Raw genomic sequence first — 19128 nt, forward strand, 5'->3', positions numbered from 1 at the left:
GCAGAGCTAAAGTGAGACGAGCTGCTCGAAGCTTGTGTTTTTTGCGGAAAAGACTGAGGAGACACATTTTCAGCAGTCCTTTCATTTTCAGTTGAAGCATTTGCTTTCAGGTCACGGAGTGACCAGTTTACCAGGCTGACACAAAAACGGCAAAACAGTTAGGCAAACGCATTTGCGCAGGCCAGTTTGCGTGCATGTTAGAGGGGGCACCAGGATTTGAACCTGGGACCTCTTGATCTGCAGTCAAATGCTCTACCACTGAGCTATACCCCCTGCACAGCGAGGTGGACTAGACTGTTGCTTATTTTGTATCACACTGCGGCTGAAACGCCCTCAACACTGCTGAACTCAAGCATTTCTTTTACCTGTCTGACTGTCTTCACTCTCTGGAGTGGCAAAGGCACCGCTCTCAACTGAATGCAATTACACCTTGTGCCAGAATTTTGGGTGGTAGCAAAAATAGTCAGGTCTGTAGTAAAAGAGATTTCATTGTGTTCCGTTGAGTAAAATCAGCTAATCTTCCATGGAGGACTTGGTGTTGGAAAATAGCCAGTCAGCCTCACCGGTGTCCATTTTGACGTCTTTTCTCGCACAACCACTTCCCTGCGATGGGTCTGTCCATTGCCACTTCAAATAAAAGCCTATGTCAGAAGTGGGATTCGAACCCAAGCCTCCATTCGGAGACCAGAAATCCCTTGCCTGAGGAAGGCACTTCGCCTTGAGTCTGGCGCCTTAGACCGCTCGGCCATCCTGACTGGCAGAGCTAAAGTGAGACGAGCTGCTCGAAGCTTGTGTTTTTTGCGGAAAAGACTGAGGAGACACATTTTCAGCAGTCCTTTCATTTTCAGTTGAAGCATTTGCTTTCAGGTCACGGAGTGACCAGTTTACCAGGCTGACACAAAAACGGCAAAACAGTTAGGCAAACGCACTTAAGCACGCCAGCTTGCGTGCATGTTTGAGGGGGCACCAGGATTTGAACCTGGGACCTCTTGATCTGCAGTCAAATGCTCTACCACTGAGCTATACCCCCTGCACAGCAAGGTGGACCAGACTGTTGCTTATTTTGTATCACACTGCGGCTGAAACGCCCTCAACACTGCTGAACTCAAGCATTTCTTTTACCTGTCTGACTGTCTTCACTCTCTGGAGTGGCAAAGGCACCGCTCTCAACTGAATGCAATTACACCTTGTGCAAGAATTTTGGGTGGTAGCAAAAATAGTCAGGTCTGTAGTAAAAGAGATTTCATTGTGTTCCGTTGAGTAAAATCAGCTAATCTTCCATGGAGGACTTGGTGTTGGAAAATAACCAGTCAGCCTCACCGGTGTCCATTTTGACGTCTTTTCTCGCACAACCACTTCCCTGCGATGGGTCTGTCCATTGCCACTTCAAATAAAAGCCTATGTCAGAAGTGGGATTCGAACCCACGCCTCCATTCGGAGACCAGAAATCCCTTGCCTGGGGAAGGCACTTCGCCTTGAGTCTGGCGCCTTAGACCGCTCGGCCATCCTGACTGGCAGAGCTAAAGTGAGACGAGCTGCTCGAAGCTTGTGTTTTTTGCGGAGGAGACTGAGGAGACACATTTTCAGCAGTTCTTTCATTTTCAGTTGAAGCATTTGATTTCAGGTCACTGAGTGACCAGTTTACCAGGCTGTCACAAAATCGGCAAAACAGTTAGGCAAACGCATTTGCGCAGGCCAGTTTGCGTGCATGTTTGAGGGGGCACCAGGATTTGAACCTGGGACCTCTTGATCTGCAGTCAAATGCTCTACCACTGAGCTATACCCCCTGCACAGCGAGGTGGACTAGACTGTTGCTTATTTTGTATCACACTGCGGCTGAAACGCCCTCAACACTGCTGAACTCAAGCATTTCTTTTACCTGTCTGACTGTCTTCACTCTCTGGAGTGGCAAAGGCACCGCTCTCAACTGAATGCAATTACACCTTGTGCCAGAATTTTGGGTGGTAGCAAAAATAGTCAGGTCTGTAGTAAAAGAGATTTCATTGTGTTCCGTTGAGTAAAATCAGCTAATCTTCCATGGAGGACTTGGTGTTGGAAAATAGCCAGTCAGCCTCACCGGTGTCCATTTTGACGTCTTTTCTCGCACAACCACTTCCCTGCGATGGGTCTGTCCATTGCCACTTCAAATAAAAGCCTATGTCAGAAGTGGGATTCGAACCCAAGCCTCCATTCGGAGACCAGAAATCCCTTGCCTGAGGAAGGCACTTCGCCTTGAGTCTGGCGCCTTAGACCGCTCGGCCATCCTGACTGGCAGAGCTAAAGTGAGACGAGCTGCTCGAAGCTTGTGTTTTTTGCGGAAAAGACTGAGGAGACACATTTTCAGCAGTCCTTTCATTTTCAGTTGAAGCATTTGCTTTCAGGTCACGGAGTGACCAGTTTACCAGGCTGTCACAAAATCGGCAAAACAGTTAGGCAAACGCATTTGCGCAGGCCAGTTTGCGTGCATGTTTGAGGGGGCACCAGGATTTGAACCTGGGACCTCTTGATCTGCAGTCAAATGCTCTACCACTGAGCTATACCCCCTGCACAGCGAGGTGGACTAGACTGTTGCTTATTTTGTATCACACTGCGGCTGAAACGCCCTCAACACTGCTGAACTCAAGCATTTCTTTTACCTGTCTGACTGTCTTCACTCTCTGGAGTGGCAAAGGCACCGCTCTCAACTGAATGCAATTACACCTTGTGCCAGAATTTTGGGTGGTAGCAAAAATAGTCAGGTCTGTAGTAAAAGAGATTTCATTGTGTTCCGTTGAGTAAAATCAGCTAATCTTCCATGGAGGACTTGGTGTTGGAAAATAGCCAGTCAGCCTCACCGGTGTCCATTTTGACGTCTTTTCTCGCACAACCACTTCCCTGCGATGGGTCTGTCCATTGCCACTTCAAATAAAAGCCTATGTCAGAAGTGGGATTCGAACCCAAGCCTCCATTCGGAGACCAGAAATCCCTTGCCTGAGGAAGGCACTTCGCCTTGAGTCTGGCGCCTTAGACCGCTCGGCCATCCTGACTGGCAGAGCTAAAGTGAGACGAGCTGCTCGAAGCTTGTGTTTTTTGCGGAAAAGACTGAGGAGACACATTTTCAGCAGTCCTTTCATTTTCAGTTGAAGCATTTGCTTTCAGGTCACGGAGTGACCAGTTTACCAGGCTGACACAAAAACGGCAAAACAGTTAGGCAAACGCACTTAAGCACGCCAGCTTGCGTGCATGTTTGAGGGGGCACCAGGATTTGAACCTGGGACCTCTTGATCTGCAGTCAAATGCTCTACCACTGAGCTATACCCCCTGCACAGCAAGGTGGACCAGACTGTTGCTTATTTTGTATCACACTGCGGCTGAAACGCCCTCAACACTGCTGAACTCAAGCATTTCTTTTACCTGTCTGACTGTCTTCACTCTCTGGAGTGGCAAAGGCACCGCTCTCAACTGAATGCAATTACACCTTGTGCAAGAATTTTGGGTGGTAGCAAAAATAGTCAGGTCTGTAGTAAAAGAGATTTCATTGTGTTCCGTTGAGTAAAATCAGCTAATCTTCCATGGAGGACTTGGTGTTGGAAAATAGCCAGTCAGCCTCACCGGTGTCCATTTTGACGTCTTTTCTCGCACAACCACTTCCCTGCGATGGGTCTGTCCATTGCCACTTCAAATAAAAGCCTATGTCAGAAGTGGGATTCGAACCCACGCCTCCATTCGGAGACCAGAAATCCCTTGCCTGGGGAAGGCACTTCGCCTTGAGTCTGGCGCCTTAGACCGCTCGGCCATCCTGACTGGCAGAGCTAAAGTGAGACGAGCTGCTCGAAGCTTGTGTTTTTTGCGGAGGAGACTGAGGAGACACATTTTCAGCAGTTCTTTCATTTTCAGTTAAAGCATTTGATTTCAGGTCACGGAGTGACCAGTTTACCAGGCTGTCACAAAATCGGCAAAACAGTTAGGCAAACGCATTTGCGCAGGCCAGTTTGCGTGCATGTTTGAGGGGGTACCAGGATTTGAACCTGGGACCTCTTGATCTGCAGTCAAATGCTCTACCACTGAGCTATACCCCCTGCACAGCGAGGTGGACTAGACTGTTGCTTATTTTGTATCACACTGCGGCTGAAACGCCCTCAACACTGCTGAACTCAAGCATTTCTTTTACCTGTCTGACTGTCTTCACTCTCTGGAGTGGCAAAGGCACCGCTCTCAACTGAATGCAATTACACCTTGTGCCAGAATTTTGGGTGGTAGCAAAAATAGTCAGGTCTGTAGTAAAAGAGATTTCATTGTGTTCCGTTGAGTAAAATCAGCTAATCTTCCATGGAGGACTTGGTGTTGGAAAATAGCCAGTCAGCCTCACCGGTGTCCATTTTGACGTCTTTTCTCGCACAACCACTTCCCTGCGATGGGTCTGTCCATTGCCACTTCAAATAAAAGCCTATGTCAGAAGTGGGATTCGAACCCAAGCCTCCATTCGGAGACCAGAAATCCCTTGCCTGAGGAAGGCACTTCGCCTTGAGTCTGGCGCCTTAGACCGCTCGGCCATCCTGACTGGCAGAGCTAAAGTGAGACGAGCTGCTCGAAGCTTGTGTTTTTTGCGGAAAAGACTGAGGAGACACATTTTCAGCAGTCCTTTCATTTTCAGTTGAAGCATTTGCTTTCAGGTCACGGAGTGACCAGTTTACCAGGCTGACACAAAAACGGCAAAACAGTTAGGCAAACGCACTTAAGCACGCCAGCTTGCGTGCATGTTTGAGGGGGCACCAGGATTTGAACCTGGGACCTCTTGATCTGCAGTCAAATGCTCTACCACTGAGCTATACCCCCTGCACAGCAAGGTGGACCAGACTGTTGCTTATTTTGTATCACACTGCGGCTGAAACGCCCTCAACACTGCTGAACTCAAGCATTTCTTTTACCTGTCTGACTGTCTTCACTCTCTGGAGTGGCAAAGGCACCGCTCTCAACTGAATGCTATTTAACCTTGTGCCAGAATTTTGGGTGGTAGCAAAAATAGTCAGGTCAGTAGTAAAAGAGCAGATTTCATTGTGTTCCGTTGAGTAAAATCAGCTAATCTTCCATGGAGGACTTGGTGTTGGGGTCCAGTCAGCCTCACCGGTGTCCATTTTGACGTCTTTTCTCGCACAACCACTTCCCTGCGATGGGTCTGTCCATTGCCACTTCAAATAAAAGCCTATATCAGAAGTGGGATTCGAACCCACGCCTCCATTCGGAGACCAGAAATCCCTTGCCTGGGGAAGGCACTCCGCCTTGAGTCTGGCGCCTTAGACCGCTCGGCCATCCTGACTGGCAGAGCTAAAGTGAGACGAGCTGCTCGAATCTTGTGTTTTTTGCGGAGGAGACTGAGGAGACACATTTTCAGCAGTCCTTTCATTTTCAGTTGAAGCATTTGCTTTCAGGTCACGGAGTGACCAGTTTACCAGGCTGACACAAAAACGGCAAACGAATTTGCGCACGCCAGCTTGCGTGCATGTTTGAGGGGGCACCAGGATTTGAACCTGGGACCTCTTGATCTGCAGTCAAATGCTCTACCACTGAGCTATACACCCTGCACAGGGAGGTGGACCAGACTGTTGCTTATTTTGTATCACACTGCGGCTGAAACGCCCTCAACACTGCTGAACTCAAGCATTTCTTTTACCTGTCTGACTGTCTTCACTCTCTGGAGTGGCAAAGGCACCGCTCTCAACTGAATGCAATTACACCTTGTGCCAGAATTTTGGGTGGTAGCAAAAATAGTCAGGTCTGTAGTAAAAGAGATTTCATTGTGTTCCGTTGAGTAAAATCAGCTAATCTTCCATGGAGGACTTGGTGTTGGAAAATAGCCAGTCAGCCTCACCGGTGTCCATTTTGACGTCTTTTCTCGCACAACCACTTCCCTGCGATGGGTCTGTCCATTGCCACTTCAAATAAAAGCCTATGTCAGAAGTGGGATTCGAACCCAAGCCTCCATTCGGAGACCAGAAATCCCTTGCCTGAGGAAGGCACTTCGCCTTGAGTCTGGCGCCTTAGACCGCTCGGCCATCCTGACTGGCAGAGCTAAAGTGAGACGAGCTGCTCGAAGCTTGTGTTTTTTGCGGAAAAGACTGAGGAGACACATTTTCAGCAGTCCTTTCATTTTCAGTTGAAGCATTTGCTTTCAGGTCACGGAGTGACCAGTTTACCAGGCTGTCACAAAATCGGCAAAACAGTTAGGCAAACGCATTTGCGCAGGCCAGTTTGCGTGCATGTTTGAGGGGGCACCAGGATTTGAACCTGGGACCTCTTGATCTGCAGTCAAATGCTCTACCACTGAGCTATACCCCCTGCACAGCGAGGTGGACTAGACTGTTGCTTATTTTGTATCACACTGCGGCTGAAACGCCCTCAACACTGCTGAACTCAAGCATTTCTTTTACCTGTCTGACTGTCTTCACTCTCTGGAGTGGCAAAGGCACCGCTCTCAACTGAATGCAATTACACCTTGTGCAAGAATTTTGGGTGGTAGCAAAAATAGTCAGGTCTGTAGTAAAAGAGATTTCATTGTGTTCCGTTGAGTAAAATCAGCTAATCTTCCATGGAGGACTTGGTGTTGGAAAATAGCCAGTCAGCCTCACCGGTGTCCATTTTGACGTCTTTTCTCGCACAACCACTTCCCTGCGATGGGTCTGTCCATTGCCACTTCAAATAAAAGCCTATGTCAGAAGTGGGATTCGAACCCACGCCTCCATTCGGAGACCAGAAATCCCTTGCCTGGGGAAGGCACTTCGCCTTGAGTCTGGCGCCTTAGACCGCTCGGCCATCCTGACTGGCAGAGCTAAAGTGAGACGAGCTGCTCGAAGCTTGTGTTTTTTGCGGAGGAGACTGAGGAGACACATTTTCAGCAGTTCTTTCATTTTCAGTTGAAGCATTTGATTTCAGGTCACGGAGTGACCAGTTTACCAGGCTGTCACAAAATCGGCAAAACAGTTAGGCAAACGCATTTGCGCAGGCCAGTTTGCGTGCATGTTTGAGGGGGCACCAGGATTTGAACCTGGGACCTCTTGATCTGCAGTCAAATGCTCTACCACTGAGCTATACCCCCTGCACAGCGAGGTGGACTAGACTGTTGCTTATTTTGTATCACACTGCGGCTGAAACGCCCTCAACACTGCTGAACTCAAGCATTTCTTTTACCTGTCTGACTGTCTTCACTCTCTGGAGTGGCAAAGGCACCGCTCTCAACTGAATGCAATTACACCTTGTGCCAGAATTTTGGGTGGTAGCAAAAATAGTCAGGTCTGTAGTAAAAGAGATTTCATTGTGTTCCGTTGAGTAAAATCAGCTAATCTTCCATGGAGGACTTGGTGTTGGAAAATAGCCAGTCAGCCTCACCGGTGTCCATTTTGACGTCTTTTCTCGCACAACCACTTCCCTGCGATGGGTCTGTCCATTGCCACTTCAAATAAAAGCCTATGTCAGAAGTGGGATTCGAACCCAAGCCTCCATTCGGAGACCAGAAATCCCTTGCCTGAGGAAGGCACTTCGCCTTGAGTCTGGCGCCTTAGACCGCTCGGCCATCCTGACTGGCAGAGCTAAAGTGAGACGAGCTGCTCGAAGCTTGTGTTTTTTGCGGAAAAGACTGAGGAGACACATTTTCAGCAGTCCTTTCATTTTCAGTTGAAGCATTTGCTTTCAGGTCACGGAGTGACCAGTTTACCAGGCTGACACAAAAACGGCAAAACAGTTAGGCAAATGCACTTAAGCACGCCAGCTTGCGTGCATGTTTGAGGGGGCACCAGGATTTGAACCTGGGACCTCTTGATCTGCAGTCAAATGCTCTACCACTGAGCTATACCCCCTGCACAGCGAGGTGGACTAGACTGTTGCTTATTTTGTATCACACTGCGGCTGAAACGCCCTCAACACTGCTGAACTCAAGCATTTCTTTTACCTGTCTGACTGTCTTCACTCTCTGGAGTGGCAAAGGCACCGCTCTCAACTGAATGCAATTACACCTTGTGCAAGAATTTTGGGTGGTAGCAAAAATAGTCAGGTCTGTAGTAAAAGAGATTTCATTGTGTTCCGTTGAGTAAAATCAGCTAATCTTCCATGGAGGACTTGGTGTTGGAAAATAGCCAGTCAGCCTCACCGGTGTCCATTTTGACGTCTTTTCTCGCACAACCACTTCCCTGCGATGGGTCTGTCCATTGCCACTTCAAATAAAAGCCTATGTCAGAAGTGGGATTCGAACCCACGCCTCCATTCGGAGACCAGAAATCCCTTGCCTGGGGAAGGCACTTCGCCTTGAGTCTGGCGCCTTAGACCGCTCGGCCATCCTGACTGGCAGAGCTAAAGTGAGACGAGCTGCTCGAAGCTTGTGTTTTTTGCGGAGGAGACTGAGGAGACACATTTTCAGCAGTTCTTTCATTTTCAGTTGAAGCATTTGATTTCAGGTCACGGAGTGACCAGTTTACCAGGCTGTCACAAAATCGGCAAAACAGTTAGGCAAACGCATTTGCGCAGGCCAGTTTGCGTGCATGTTTGAGGGGGCACCAGGATTTGAACCTGGGACCTCTTGATCTGCAGTCAAATGCTCTACCACTGAGCTATACCCCCTGCACAGCGAGGTGGACTAGACTGTTGCTTATTTTGTATCACACTGCGGCTGAAACGCCCTCAACACTGCTGAACTCAAGCATTTCTTTTACCTGTCTGACTGTCTTCACTCTCTGGAGTGGCAAAGGCACCGCTCTCAACTGAATGCAATTACACCTTGTGCCAGAATTTTGGGTGGTAGCAAAAATAGTCAGGTCTGTAGTAAAAGAGATTTCATTGTGTTCCGTTGAGTAAAATCAGCTAATCTTCCATGGAGGACTTGGTGTTGGAAAATAGCCAGTCAGCCTCACCGGTGTCCATTTTGACGTCTTTTCTCGCACAACCACTTCCCTGCGATGGGTCTGTCCATTGCCACTTCAAATAAAAGCCTATGTCAGAAGTGGGATTCGAACCCAAGCCTCCATTCGGAGACCAGAAATCCCTTGCCTGAGGAAGGCACTTCGCCTTGAGTCTGGCGCCTTAGACCGCTCGGCCATCCTGACTGGCAGAGCTAAAGTGAGACGAGCTGCTCGAAGCTTGTGTTTTTTGCGGAAAAGACTGAGGAGACACATTTTCAGCAGTCCTTTCATTTTCAGTTGAAGCATTTGCTTTCAGGTCACGGAGTGACCAGTTTACCAGGCTGACACAAAAACGGCAAAACAGTTAGGCAAACGCACTTAAGCACGCCAGCTTGCGTGCATGTTTGAGGGGGCACCAGGATTTGAACCTGGGACCTCTTGATCTGCAGTCAAATGCTCTACCACTGAGCTATACCCCCTGCACAGCAAGGTGGACCAGACTGTTGCTTATTTTGTATCACACTGCGGCTGAAACGCCCTCAACACTGCTGAACTCAAGCATTTCTTTTACCTGTCTGACTGTCTTCACTCTCTGGAGTGGCAAAGGCACCGCTCTCAACTGAATGCTATTTAACCTTGTGCCAGAATTTTGGGTGGTAGCAAAAATAGTCAGGTCAGTAGTAAAAGAGCAGATTTCATTGTGTTCCGTTGAGTAAAATCAGCTAATCTTCCATGGAGGACTTGGTGTTGGGGTCCAGTCAGCCTCACCGGTGTCCATTTTGACGTCTTTTCTCGCACAACCACTTCCCTGCGATGGGTCTGTCCATTGCCACTTCAAATAAAAGCCTATATCAGAAGTGGGATTCGAACCCACGCCTCCATTCGGAGACCAGAAATCCCTTGCCTGGGGAAGGCACTCCGCCTTGAGTCTGGCGCCTTAGACCGCTCGGCCATCCTGACTGGCAGAGCTAAAGTGAGACGAGCTGCTCGAATCTTGTGTTTTTTGCGGAGGAGACTGAGGAGACACATTTTCAGCAGTCCTTTCATTTTCAGTTGAAGCATTTGCTTTCAGGTCACGGAGTGACCAGTTTACCAGGCTGACACAAAAACGGCAAACGAATTTGCGCACGCCAGCTTGCGTGCATGTTTGAGGGGGCACCAGGATTTGAACCTGGGACCTCTTGATCTGCAGTCAAATGCTCTACCACTGAGCTATACACCCTGCACAGGGAGGTGGACCAGACTGTTGCTTATTTTGTATCACACTGCGGCTGAAACGCCCTCAACACTGCTGAACTCAAGCATTTCTTTTACCTGTCTGACTGTCTTCACTCTCTGGAGTGGCAAAGGCACCGCTCTCAACTGAATGCAATTACACCTTGTGCCAGAATTTTGGGTGGTAGCAAAAATAGTCAGGTCTGTAGTAAAAGAGATTTCATTGTGTTCCGTTGAGTAAAATCAGCTAATCTTCCATGGAGGACTTGGTGTTGGAAAATAGCCAGTCAGCCTCACCGGTGTCCATTTTGACGTCTTTTCTCGCACAACCACTTCCCTGCGATGGGTCTGTCCATTGCCACTTCAAATAAAAGCCTATGTCAGAAGTGGGATTCGAACCCAAGCCTCCATTCGGAGACCAGAAATCCCTTGCCTGAGGAAGGCACTTCGCCTTGAGTCTGGCGCCTTAGACCGCTCGGCCATCCTGACTGGCAGAGCTAAAGTGAGACGAGCTGCTCGAAGCTTGTGTTTTTTGCGGAAAAGACTGAGGAGACACATTTTCAGCAGTCCTTTCATTTTCAGTTGAAGCATTTGCTTTCAGGTCACGGAGTGACCAGTTTACCAGGCTGACACAAAAACGGCAAACGCATTTGCGCACGCCAGCTTGCGTGCATGTTTGAGGGGGCACCAGGATTTGAACCTGGGACCTCTTGATCTGCAGTCAAATGCTCTACCACTGAGCTATACCGCCTGCACAGCGAGGTGGACCAGACTGTTGCTTATTTTGTATCACACTGCGGCTGAAACACCCTCAACACTGCTGAACTCAAGCATTTCTTTTACCTTACCTTTCTGACTGTCTTCACTCTCTGGAGTGGCAAAGGCAACGCTCTCAACTGAATGCAATTACACCTTGTGCCAGAATTTTGGGTGGTAGCAAAAATAGTCAGGTCTGTAGTAAAAGAGATTTCATTGTGTTCCGTTGAGTAAAATCAGCTAATCTTCCATGGAGGACTTGGTGTTGGAAAATAGCCAGTCAGCCTCACCGGTGTCCATTTTGACGTCTTTTCTCGCACAACCACTTCCCTGCGATGGGTCTGTCCATTGCCACTTCAAATAAAAGCCTATGTCAGAAGTGGGATTCGAACCCACGCCTCCATTCAGAGACCAGAAATCCCTTGCCTGGGGAAGGCACTTCGCCTTGAGTCTGGCGCCTTAGACCGCTCGGCCATCCTGACTGGCAGAGCTAAAGTGAGACGAGCTGCTCGAAGCTTGTGTTTTTTGCGGAGGAGACTGAGGAGAGACATTTTCAGCAGTCCTTTCATTTTCAGTTGAAGCATTTGCTTTCAGGTCACTGAGTGACCAGTTTACCAGGCTGTCACAAAAACGGCAAAACAGTTGGGCAAACGCATTTGCGCAGGCCAGTTTGTGTGCATGTTTGAGGGGGCACCAGGATTAGAACCTGGGACCTCTTGATCTGCAGTCAAATGCTCTACCACTGAGCTATACCCCCTGCACAGGGAGGTGGACCAGACTGTTGCTTATTTTGTATCACACTGCGGCTGAAACGCCCTCAACACTGCTGAACTCAAGCATTTCTTTTACCTGTCTGACTGTCTTCACTCTCTGGAGTGGCAAAGGCACCGCTCTCAACTGAATGCAATTACACCTTGTGCCAGAATTTTGGGTGGTAGCAAAAATAGTCAGGTCTGTAGTAAAAGAGATTTCATTGTGTTCCGTTGAGTAAAATCAGCTAATCTTCCATGGAGGACTTGGTGTTGGAAAATAGCCAGTCAGCCTCACCGGTGTCCATTTTGACGTCTTTTCTCGCACAACCACTTCCCTGCGATGGGTCTGTCCATTGCCACTTCAAATAAAAGCCTATGTCAGAAGTGGGATTCGAACCCACAAATCCCTTGCCTGGGGAAGGCACTTCACCTTGAGTCTGGCGCCTTAGACCGCTCGGCCATCCTGACTGGCAGAGCTAAAGTGAGACGAGCTGCTCGAAGCTTGTGTTTTTTGCGGAGGAGACTGAGGAGACACATTTTCAGCAGTCCTTTCATTTTCAGTTGAAGCATTTGCTTTCAGGTCACGGAGTGACCAGTTTACCAGGCTGTCACAAAATCGGCAAAACAGTTAGGCAAACGCATTTGCGCAGGCCAGTTTGCGTGCATGTTTGAGGGGGCACCAGGATTTGAACCTGGGACCTCTTGATCTGCAGTCAAATGCTCTACCACTGAGCTATACCCCCTGCACAGGAAGGTGGACCAGACTGTTGCTTATTTTGTATCACACTGCGGCTGAAACACCCTCAACACTGCTGAACTCAAGCATTTCTTTTACCTTACCTGTCTGACTGTCTTCACTCTCTGGAGTGGCAAAGGCAACGCTCTCAACTGAATGCAATTACACCTTGTGCCAGAATTTTGGGTGGTAGCAAAAATAGTCAGGTCTGTAGTAAAAGAGCAGATTTCATTGTGTTCCGTTGAGTAAAATCAGCTAATCTTCCATGGAGGACTTGGTGTTGGAAAATAGCCAGTCAGCCTCACCGGTGTCCATTTTGACGTCTTTTCTCGCATAACCACTTCCCTGCGATGGGTCTGTCCATTGCCACTTCAAATAAAAGCCTATGTCAGAAGTGGGATTCGAACCCACGCCTCCATTCGGAGACCAGAAATCCCTTGCCTGAGGAAGGCACTTCGCCTTGAGTCTGGCGCCTTAGACCGCTCGGCCATCCTGACTGGCAGAGCTAAAGTGAGACGAGCTGCTCGAATCTTGTGTTTTTTGCGGAAAAGACTGAGGAGACACATTTTCAGCAGTCCTTTCATTTTCAGTTGAAGCATTTGCTTTCAGGTCACGGAGTGACCAGTTTACCAGGCTGACACAAAAACGGCAAACGAATTTGCGCACGCCAGCTTGCGTGCATGTTTGAGGGGGCACCAGGATTTGAACCTGGGACCTCTTGATCTGCAGTCAAATGCTCTACCACTGAGCTATACACCCTGCACAGGGAGGTGGACCAGACTGTTGCTTATTTTGTATCACACTGCGGCTGAAACGCCCTCAACACTGCTGAACTCAAGCATTTCTTTTACCTGTCTGACTGTCTTCACTCTCTGGAGTGGCAAAGGCACCGCTCTCAACTGAATGCAATTACACCTTGTGCCAGAATTTTGGGTGGTAGCAAAAATAGTCAGGTCTGTAGTAAAAGAGATTTCATTGTGTTCCGTTGAGTAAAATCAGCTAATCTTCCATGGAGGACTTGGTGTTGGAAAATAGCCAGTCAGCCTCACCGGTGTCCATTTTGACGTCTTTTCTCGCACAACCACTTCCCTGCGATGGGTCTGTCCATTGCCACTTCAAATAAAAGCCTATGTCAGAAGTGGGATTCGAACCCAAGCCTCCATTCGGAGACCAGAAATCCCTTGCCTGAGGAAGGCACTTCGCCTTGAGTCTGGCGCCTTAGACCGCTCGGCCATCCTGACTGGCAGAGCTAAAGTGAGACGAGCTGCTCGAAGCTTGTGTTTTTTGCGGAAAAGACTGAGGAGACACATTTTCAGCAGTCCTTTCATTTTCAGTTGAAGCATTTGCTTTCAGGTCACGGAGTGACCAGTTTACCAGGCTGACACAAAAACGGCAAACGAATTTGCGCACGCCAGCTTGCGTGCATGTTTGAGGGGGCACCAGGATTTGAACCTGGGACCTCTTGATCTGCAGTCAAATGCTCTACCACTGAGCTATACACCCTGCACAGGGAGGTGGACCAGACTGTTGCTTATTTTGTATCACACTGCGGCTGAAACGCCCTCAACACTGCTGAACTCAAGCATTTCTTTTACCTGTCTGACTGTCTTCACTCTCTGGAGTGGCAAAGGCACCGCTCTCAACTGAATGCAATTACACCTTGTGCCAGAATTTTGGGTGGTAGCAAAAATAGTCAGGTCTGTAGTAAAAGAGATTTCATTGTGTTCCGTTGAGTAAAATCAGCTAATCTTCCATGGAGGACTTGGTGTTGGAAAATAGCCAGTCAGCCTCACCGGTGTCCATTTTGACGTCTTTTCTCGCACAACCACTTCCCTGCGATGGGTCTGTCCATTGCCACTTCAAATAAAAGCCTATGTCAGAAGTGGGATTCGAACCCAAGCCTCCATTCGGAGACCAGAAATCCCTTGCCTGAGGAAGGCACTTCGCCTTGAGTCTGGCGCCTTAGACCGCTCGGCCATCCTGACTGGCAGAGCTAAAGTGAGACGAGCTGCTCGAAGCTTGTGTTTTTTGCGGAAAAGACTGAGGAGACACATTTTCAGCAGTCCTTTCATTTTCAGTTGAAGCATTTGCTTTCAGGTCACGGAGTGACCAGTTTACCAGGCTGTCACAAAATCGGCAAAACAGTTAGGCAAACGCATTTGCGCAGGCCAGTTTGCGTGCATGTTTGAGGGGGCACCAGGATTTGAACCTGGGACCTCTTGATCTGCAGTCAAATGCTCTACCACTGAGCTATACCCCCTGCGCAGCGAGGTGGACCAGACTGTTGCTTATTTTGTATCACACTGCGGCTGAAACGCCCTGAACACTGCTGAACTCAAGCATTTCTTTTACCTGTCTGACTGTCTTCACTCTCTGGAGTGGCAAAGGCACCGCTCTCAACTGAATGCAATTTAACCTTGTGCAAGAATTTTGGGTGGTAGCATAAATAGTCAGGTCAGTAGTAAAAGAGCAGATTTCATTGTGTTCCGTTGAGTAAAATCAGCTAATCTTCCATGGAGGACTTGGTGTTGGGGTCCAGTCAGCCTCACCGGTGTCCATTTTGACGTCTTTTCTCGCACAACCACTTCCCTGCGATGGGTCTGTCCATTGCCACTTCAAATAAAAGCCTATGTCAGAAGTGGGATTCGAACCCACGGCTCCATTCGGAGACCAGAAATCCCTTGCCTGAGGAAGGCACTTCGCCTTGAGTCTGGCGCCTTAGACCGCTCGGCCATCCTGACTGGCAGAGCTAAAGTGAGACGAGCTGCTCGAATCTTGTGTTTTTTGCGGAAAAGACTGAGGAGACACATTTTCAGCAGTCCTTTCATTTTCAGTTGAAGCATTTGCTTTCAGGTCACGGAGTGACCAGTTTACCAGGCTGACACAAAAACGGCAAACGAATTTGCGCACGCCAGCTTGCGTGCATGTTTGAGGGGGCACCAGGATTTGAACCTGGGACCTCTTGATCTGCAGTCAAATGCTCTACCACTGAGCTATACACCCTGCACAGGGAGGTGGACCAGACTGTTGCTTATTTTGTATCACACTGCGGCTGAAACACCCTCAACACTGCTGAACTCAAGCATTTCTTTTACCTGTCTGACTGTCTTCACTCTCTGGAGTGGCAAAGGCACCGCTCTCAACTGAATGCAATTACACCTTGTGCCAGAATTTTGGGTGGTAGCAAAAATAGTCAGGTCTGTAGTAAAAGAGATTTCATTGTGTTCCGTTGAGTAAAATCAGCTAATCTTCCATGGAGGACTTGGTGTTGGGGTCCAGTCAGCCTCACCGGTGTCCATTTTGACGTCTTTTCTCGCACAACCACTTCCCTGCGATGGGTCTGTCCATTGCCACTTCAAATAAAAGCCTATGTCAGAAGTGGGATTCGAACCCAAGCCTCCATTCGGAGACCAGAAATCCCTTGCCTGAGGAAGGCACTTCGCCTTGAGTCTGGCGCCTTAGACCGCTCGGCCATCCTGACTGGCAGAGCTAAAGTGAGACGAGCTGCTCGAAGCTTGTGTTTTTTGCGGAAAAGACTGAGGAGACACATTTTCAGCAGTCCTTTCATTTTCAGTTGAAGCATTTGCTTTCAGGTCACGGAGTGATCAGTTTACCAGGCTGACACAAAAACGGCAAAACAGTTAGGCAAACGCACTTAAGCACGCCAGCTTGCGTGCATGTTTGAGGGGGCACCAGGATTTGAACCTGGGACCTCTTGATCTGCAGTCAAATGCTCTACCACTGAGCTATACCCCCTGCACAGCAAGGTGGACCAGACTGTTGCTTATTTTGTATCACACTGCGGCTGAAACGCCCTCAACACTGCTGAACTCAAGCATTTCTTTTACCTGTCTGACTGTCTTCACTCTCTGGAGTGGCAAAGGCACCGCTCTCAACTGAATGCAATTTAACCTTGTGCCAGAATTTTGGGTGGTAGCAAAAATAGTCAGGTCAGTAGTAAAAGAGCAGATTTCATTGTGTTCCGTTGAGTAAAATCAGCTAATCTTCCATGGAGGACTTGGTGTTGGGGTCCAGTCAGCCTCACCGGTGTCCATTTTGACGTCTTTTCTCGCACAACCACTTCCCTGCGATGGGTCTGTCCATTGCCACTTCAAATAAAAGCCTATGTCAGAAGTGGGATTCGAACCCACGCCTCCATTCGGAGACCAGAAATCCCTTGCCTGGGGAAGGCACTCCGCCTTGAGTCTGGCGCCTTAGACCGCTCGGCCATCCTGACTGGCAGAGCTAAAGTGAGACGAGCTGCTCGAATCTTGTGTTTTTTGCGGAGGAGACTGAGGAGACACATTTTCAGCAGTCCTTTCATTTTCAGTTGAAGCATTTGCTTTCAGGTCACGGAGTGACCAGTTTACCAGGCTGACACAAAAACGGCAAACGAATTTGCGCACGCCAGCTTGCGTGCATGTTTGAGGGGGCACCAGGATTTGAACCTGGGACCTCTTGATCTGCAGTCAAATGCTCTACCACTGAGCTATACACCCTGCACAGGGAGGTGGACCAGACTGTTGCTTATTTTGTATCACACTGCGGCTGAAACGCCCTCAACACTGCTGAACTCAAGCATTTCTTTTACCTGTCTGACTGTCTTCACTCTCTGGAGTGGCAAAGGCACCGCTCTCAACTGAATGCAATTACACCTTGTGCCAGAATTTTGGGTGGTAGCAAAAATAGTCAGGTCTGTAGTAAAAGAGATTTCATTGTGTTCCGTTGAGTAAAATCAGCTAATCTTCCATGGAGGACTTGGTGTTGGAAAATAGGCAGTCAGCCTCACCGGTGTCCATTTTGACGTCTTTTCTCGCACAACCACTTCCCTGCGATGGGTCTGTCCATTGCCACTTCAAATAAAAGCCTATGTCAGAAGTGGGATTCGAACCCACGCCTCCATTCGGAGACCAGAAATCCCTTGCCTGAGGAAGGCACTTCGCCTTGAGTCTGGCGCCTTAGACCGCTCGGCCATCCTGACTGGCAGAGCTAAAGTGAGACGAGCTGCTCGAATCTTGTGTTTTTTGCGGAAAAGACTGAGGAGACACATTTTCAGCAGTCCTTTCATTTTCAGTTGAAGCATTTGCTTTCAGGTCACGGAGTGACCAGTTTACCAGGCTGACACAAAAACGGCAAAACAGTTAGGCAAACGCACTTAAGCACGCCAGCTTGCGTGCATGTTTGAGGGGGCACCAGGATTTGAACCTGGGACCTCTTGATCTGCAGTCAAATGCTCTACCACTGAGCTATACCCCCTGCACAGCAAGGTGGACCAGACTGTTGCTTATTTTGTATCACACTGCGGCTGAAACGCCCTCAACACTGCTGAACTCAAGCATTTCTTTTACCTGTCTGACTGTCTTCACTCTCTGGAGTGGCAAAGGCAACGCTCTCAACTGAATGCAATTACACCTTGTGCCAGAATTTTGGGTGGTAGCAAAAATAGTCAGGTCTGTAGTAAAAGAGCAGATTTCATTTTGTTCCTTTGAGTAAAATCAGCTAATCTTCCATGGAGGACTTGGTGTTGGGGTCCAGTCAGCCTCACCGGTGTCCATTTTGACGTCTTTTCTCGCACAACCACTTCCCTGCGATGGGTCTGTCCATTGCCACTTCAAATAAAAGCCTATGTCAGAAGTGGGATTCGAACCCACGCCTCCATTCGGAGACCAGAAATCCCTTGCCTGAGGAAGGCACGTCGCCTTGAGTCTGGCGCCTTAGACCGCTCGGCCATCCTGACTGGCAGAGCTAAAGTGAGACGAGCTGCTCGAAGCTTGTGTTTTTTGCGGAAAAGACTGAGGAGAAACATTTTCAGCAGTCCTTTCATTTTCAGTTGAAGCATTTGCTTTCAGGTCACGGAGTGACCAGTTTACCAGGCTGACACAAAAACGGCAAAACAGTTAGGCAAACGCACTTAAGCACGCCAGCTTGCGTGCATGTTTGAGGGGGCACCAGGATTTGAACCTGGGACCTCTTGATCTGCAGTCAAATGCTCTACCACTGAGCTATACCCCCTGCACAGCAAGGTGGACCAGACTGTTGCTTATTTTGTATCACACTGCGGCTGAAACGCCTTCAACACTGCTGAACTCAAGCATTTCTTTTACCTGTCTGACTGTCTTCACTCTCTGGAGTGGCAAAGGCAACGCTCTCAACTGAATGCAATTACACCTTGTGCCAGAATTTTGGGTGGTAGCAAAAATAGTCAGGTCTGTAGTAAAAGAGCAGATTTCATTTTGTTCCTTTGAGTAAAATCAGCTAATCTTCCATGGAGGACTTGGTGTTGGGGTCCAGTCAGCCTCACCGGTGTCCATTTTGACGTCTTTTCTCGCACAACCACTTCCCTGCGATGGGTCTGTCCATTGCCACTTCAAATAAAAGCCTATGTCAGAAGTGGGATTCGAACCCACGCCTCCATTCGGAGACCAGAAATCCCTTGCCTGAGGAAGGCACGTCGCCTTGAGTCTGGCACCTTAGACCGCTCGGCCATCCTGACTGGCAGAGCTAAAGTGAGACGAGCTGCTCGAAGCTTGTGTTTTTTGCGGAGGAGACTGAGGAGACACATTATCAGCAGTCCTTTCATTTTCAGTTGAAGCATTTGCTTTCAGGTCACGGAGTGACCAGTTTACCAGGCTGTCACAAAAACGGCGAAACAGTTAGGCAAACGCATTTGCGCACGCCAGCTTGCGTGCATGTTTGAGGGGGCACCAGGATTTGAACCTGGGACCTCTTGATCTGCAGTCAAATGCTCTACCACTGAGCTATACCCCCTGCACAGGGAGGTGGACCAGACTGTTGCTTATTTTGT

The 19128-nt window shown here is 48.8% G+C and overlaps 13 non-coding genes across 13 annotated transcripts; all 13 read right to left on the reverse strand.

Annotated features, from left to right (window-relative positions):
• Nucleotides 1-1401: 1401 nt before the first annotated feature.
• trnal-caa lies at nucleotides 1402-1512 on the reverse strand. The gene is made up of 2 exons: nucleotides 1475-1512; nucleotides 1402-1447 (listed from the first exon to the last, which is right to left on the reverse strand). It is a non-coding gene; the product is annotated as a tRNA-Leu (tRNA).
• Nucleotides 1513-3672: 2160 nt separating this feature from the next.
• Nucleotides 3673-3783, reverse strand: trnal-caa. The gene is made up of 2 exons: nucleotides 3746-3783; nucleotides 3673-3718 (listed from the first exon to the last, which is right to left on the reverse strand). It is a non-coding gene; the product is annotated as a tRNA-Leu (tRNA).
• Nucleotides 3784-3986: 203 nt separating this feature from the next.
• Nucleotides 3987-4058, reverse strand: trnac-gca. The gene has a single exon. It is a non-coding gene; the product is annotated as a tRNA-Cys (tRNA).
• A 1127-nt stretch (nucleotides 4059-5185) lies between these two features.
• trnal-caa lies at nucleotides 5186-5296 on the reverse strand. Its single transcript has 2 exons — nucleotides 5259-5296; nucleotides 5186-5231 (listed from the first exon to the last, which is right to left on the reverse strand). It is a non-coding gene; the product is annotated as a tRNA-Leu (tRNA).
• Nucleotides 5297-6686: 1390 nt separating this feature from the next.
• On the reverse strand, nucleotides 6687-6797 carry trnal-caa. The gene is made up of 2 exons: nucleotides 6760-6797; nucleotides 6687-6732 (listed from the first exon to the last, which is right to left on the reverse strand). It is a non-coding gene; the product is annotated as a tRNA-Leu (tRNA).
• A 1403-nt stretch (nucleotides 6798-8200) lies between these two features.
• Nucleotides 8201-8311, reverse strand: trnal-caa. The gene is made up of 2 exons: nucleotides 8274-8311; nucleotides 8201-8246 (listed from the first exon to the last, which is right to left on the reverse strand). It is a non-coding gene; the product is annotated as a tRNA-Leu (tRNA).
• Nucleotides 8312-9713: 1402 nt separating this feature from the next.
• Nucleotides 9714-9824, reverse strand: trnal-caa. Its single transcript has 2 exons — nucleotides 9787-9824; nucleotides 9714-9759 (listed from the first exon to the last, which is right to left on the reverse strand). It is a non-coding gene; the product is annotated as a tRNA-Leu (tRNA).
• A 1382-nt stretch (nucleotides 9825-11206) lies between these two features.
• trnal-caa lies at nucleotides 11207-11317 on the reverse strand. Its single transcript has 2 exons — nucleotides 11280-11317; nucleotides 11207-11252 (listed from the first exon to the last, which is right to left on the reverse strand). It is a non-coding gene; the product is annotated as a tRNA-Leu (tRNA).
• Nucleotides 11318-12709: 1392 nt separating this feature from the next.
• trnal-caa lies at nucleotides 12710-12820 on the reverse strand. Its single transcript has 2 exons — nucleotides 12783-12820; nucleotides 12710-12755 (listed from the first exon to the last, which is right to left on the reverse strand). It is a non-coding gene; the product is annotated as a tRNA-Leu (tRNA).
• Nucleotides 12821-16449: 3629 nt separating this feature from the next.
• On the reverse strand, nucleotides 16450-16560 carry trnal-caa. The gene is made up of 2 exons: nucleotides 16523-16560; nucleotides 16450-16495 (listed from the first exon to the last, which is right to left on the reverse strand). It is a non-coding gene; the product is annotated as a tRNA-Leu (tRNA).
• A 633-nt stretch (nucleotides 16561-17193) lies between these two features.
• Nucleotides 17194-17304, reverse strand: trnal-caa. Its single transcript has 2 exons — nucleotides 17267-17304; nucleotides 17194-17239 (listed from the first exon to the last, which is right to left on the reverse strand). It is a non-coding gene; the product is annotated as a tRNA-Leu (tRNA).
• A 645-nt stretch (nucleotides 17305-17949) lies between these two features.
• On the reverse strand, nucleotides 17950-18060 carry trnal-caa. Its single transcript has 2 exons — nucleotides 18023-18060; nucleotides 17950-17995 (listed from the first exon to the last, which is right to left on the reverse strand). It is a non-coding gene; the product is annotated as a tRNA-Leu (tRNA).
• Nucleotides 18061-18705: 645 nt separating this feature from the next.
• trnal-caa lies at nucleotides 18706-18816 on the reverse strand. Its single transcript has 2 exons — nucleotides 18779-18816; nucleotides 18706-18751 (listed from the first exon to the last, which is right to left on the reverse strand). It is a non-coding gene; the product is annotated as a tRNA-Leu (tRNA).
• Nucleotides 18817-19128: the final 312 nt, after the last annotated feature.

Source organism: Alosa sapidissima, chromosome 8 (assembly GCF_018492685.1).
Source record: "Alosa sapidissima isolate fAloSap1 chromosome 8, fAloSap1.pri, whole genome shotgun sequence".
In the NCBI taxonomy this organism is placed as follows: Eukaryota; Metazoa; Chordata; class Actinopteri; order Clupeiformes; family Clupeidae; genus Alosa; species Alosa sapidissima.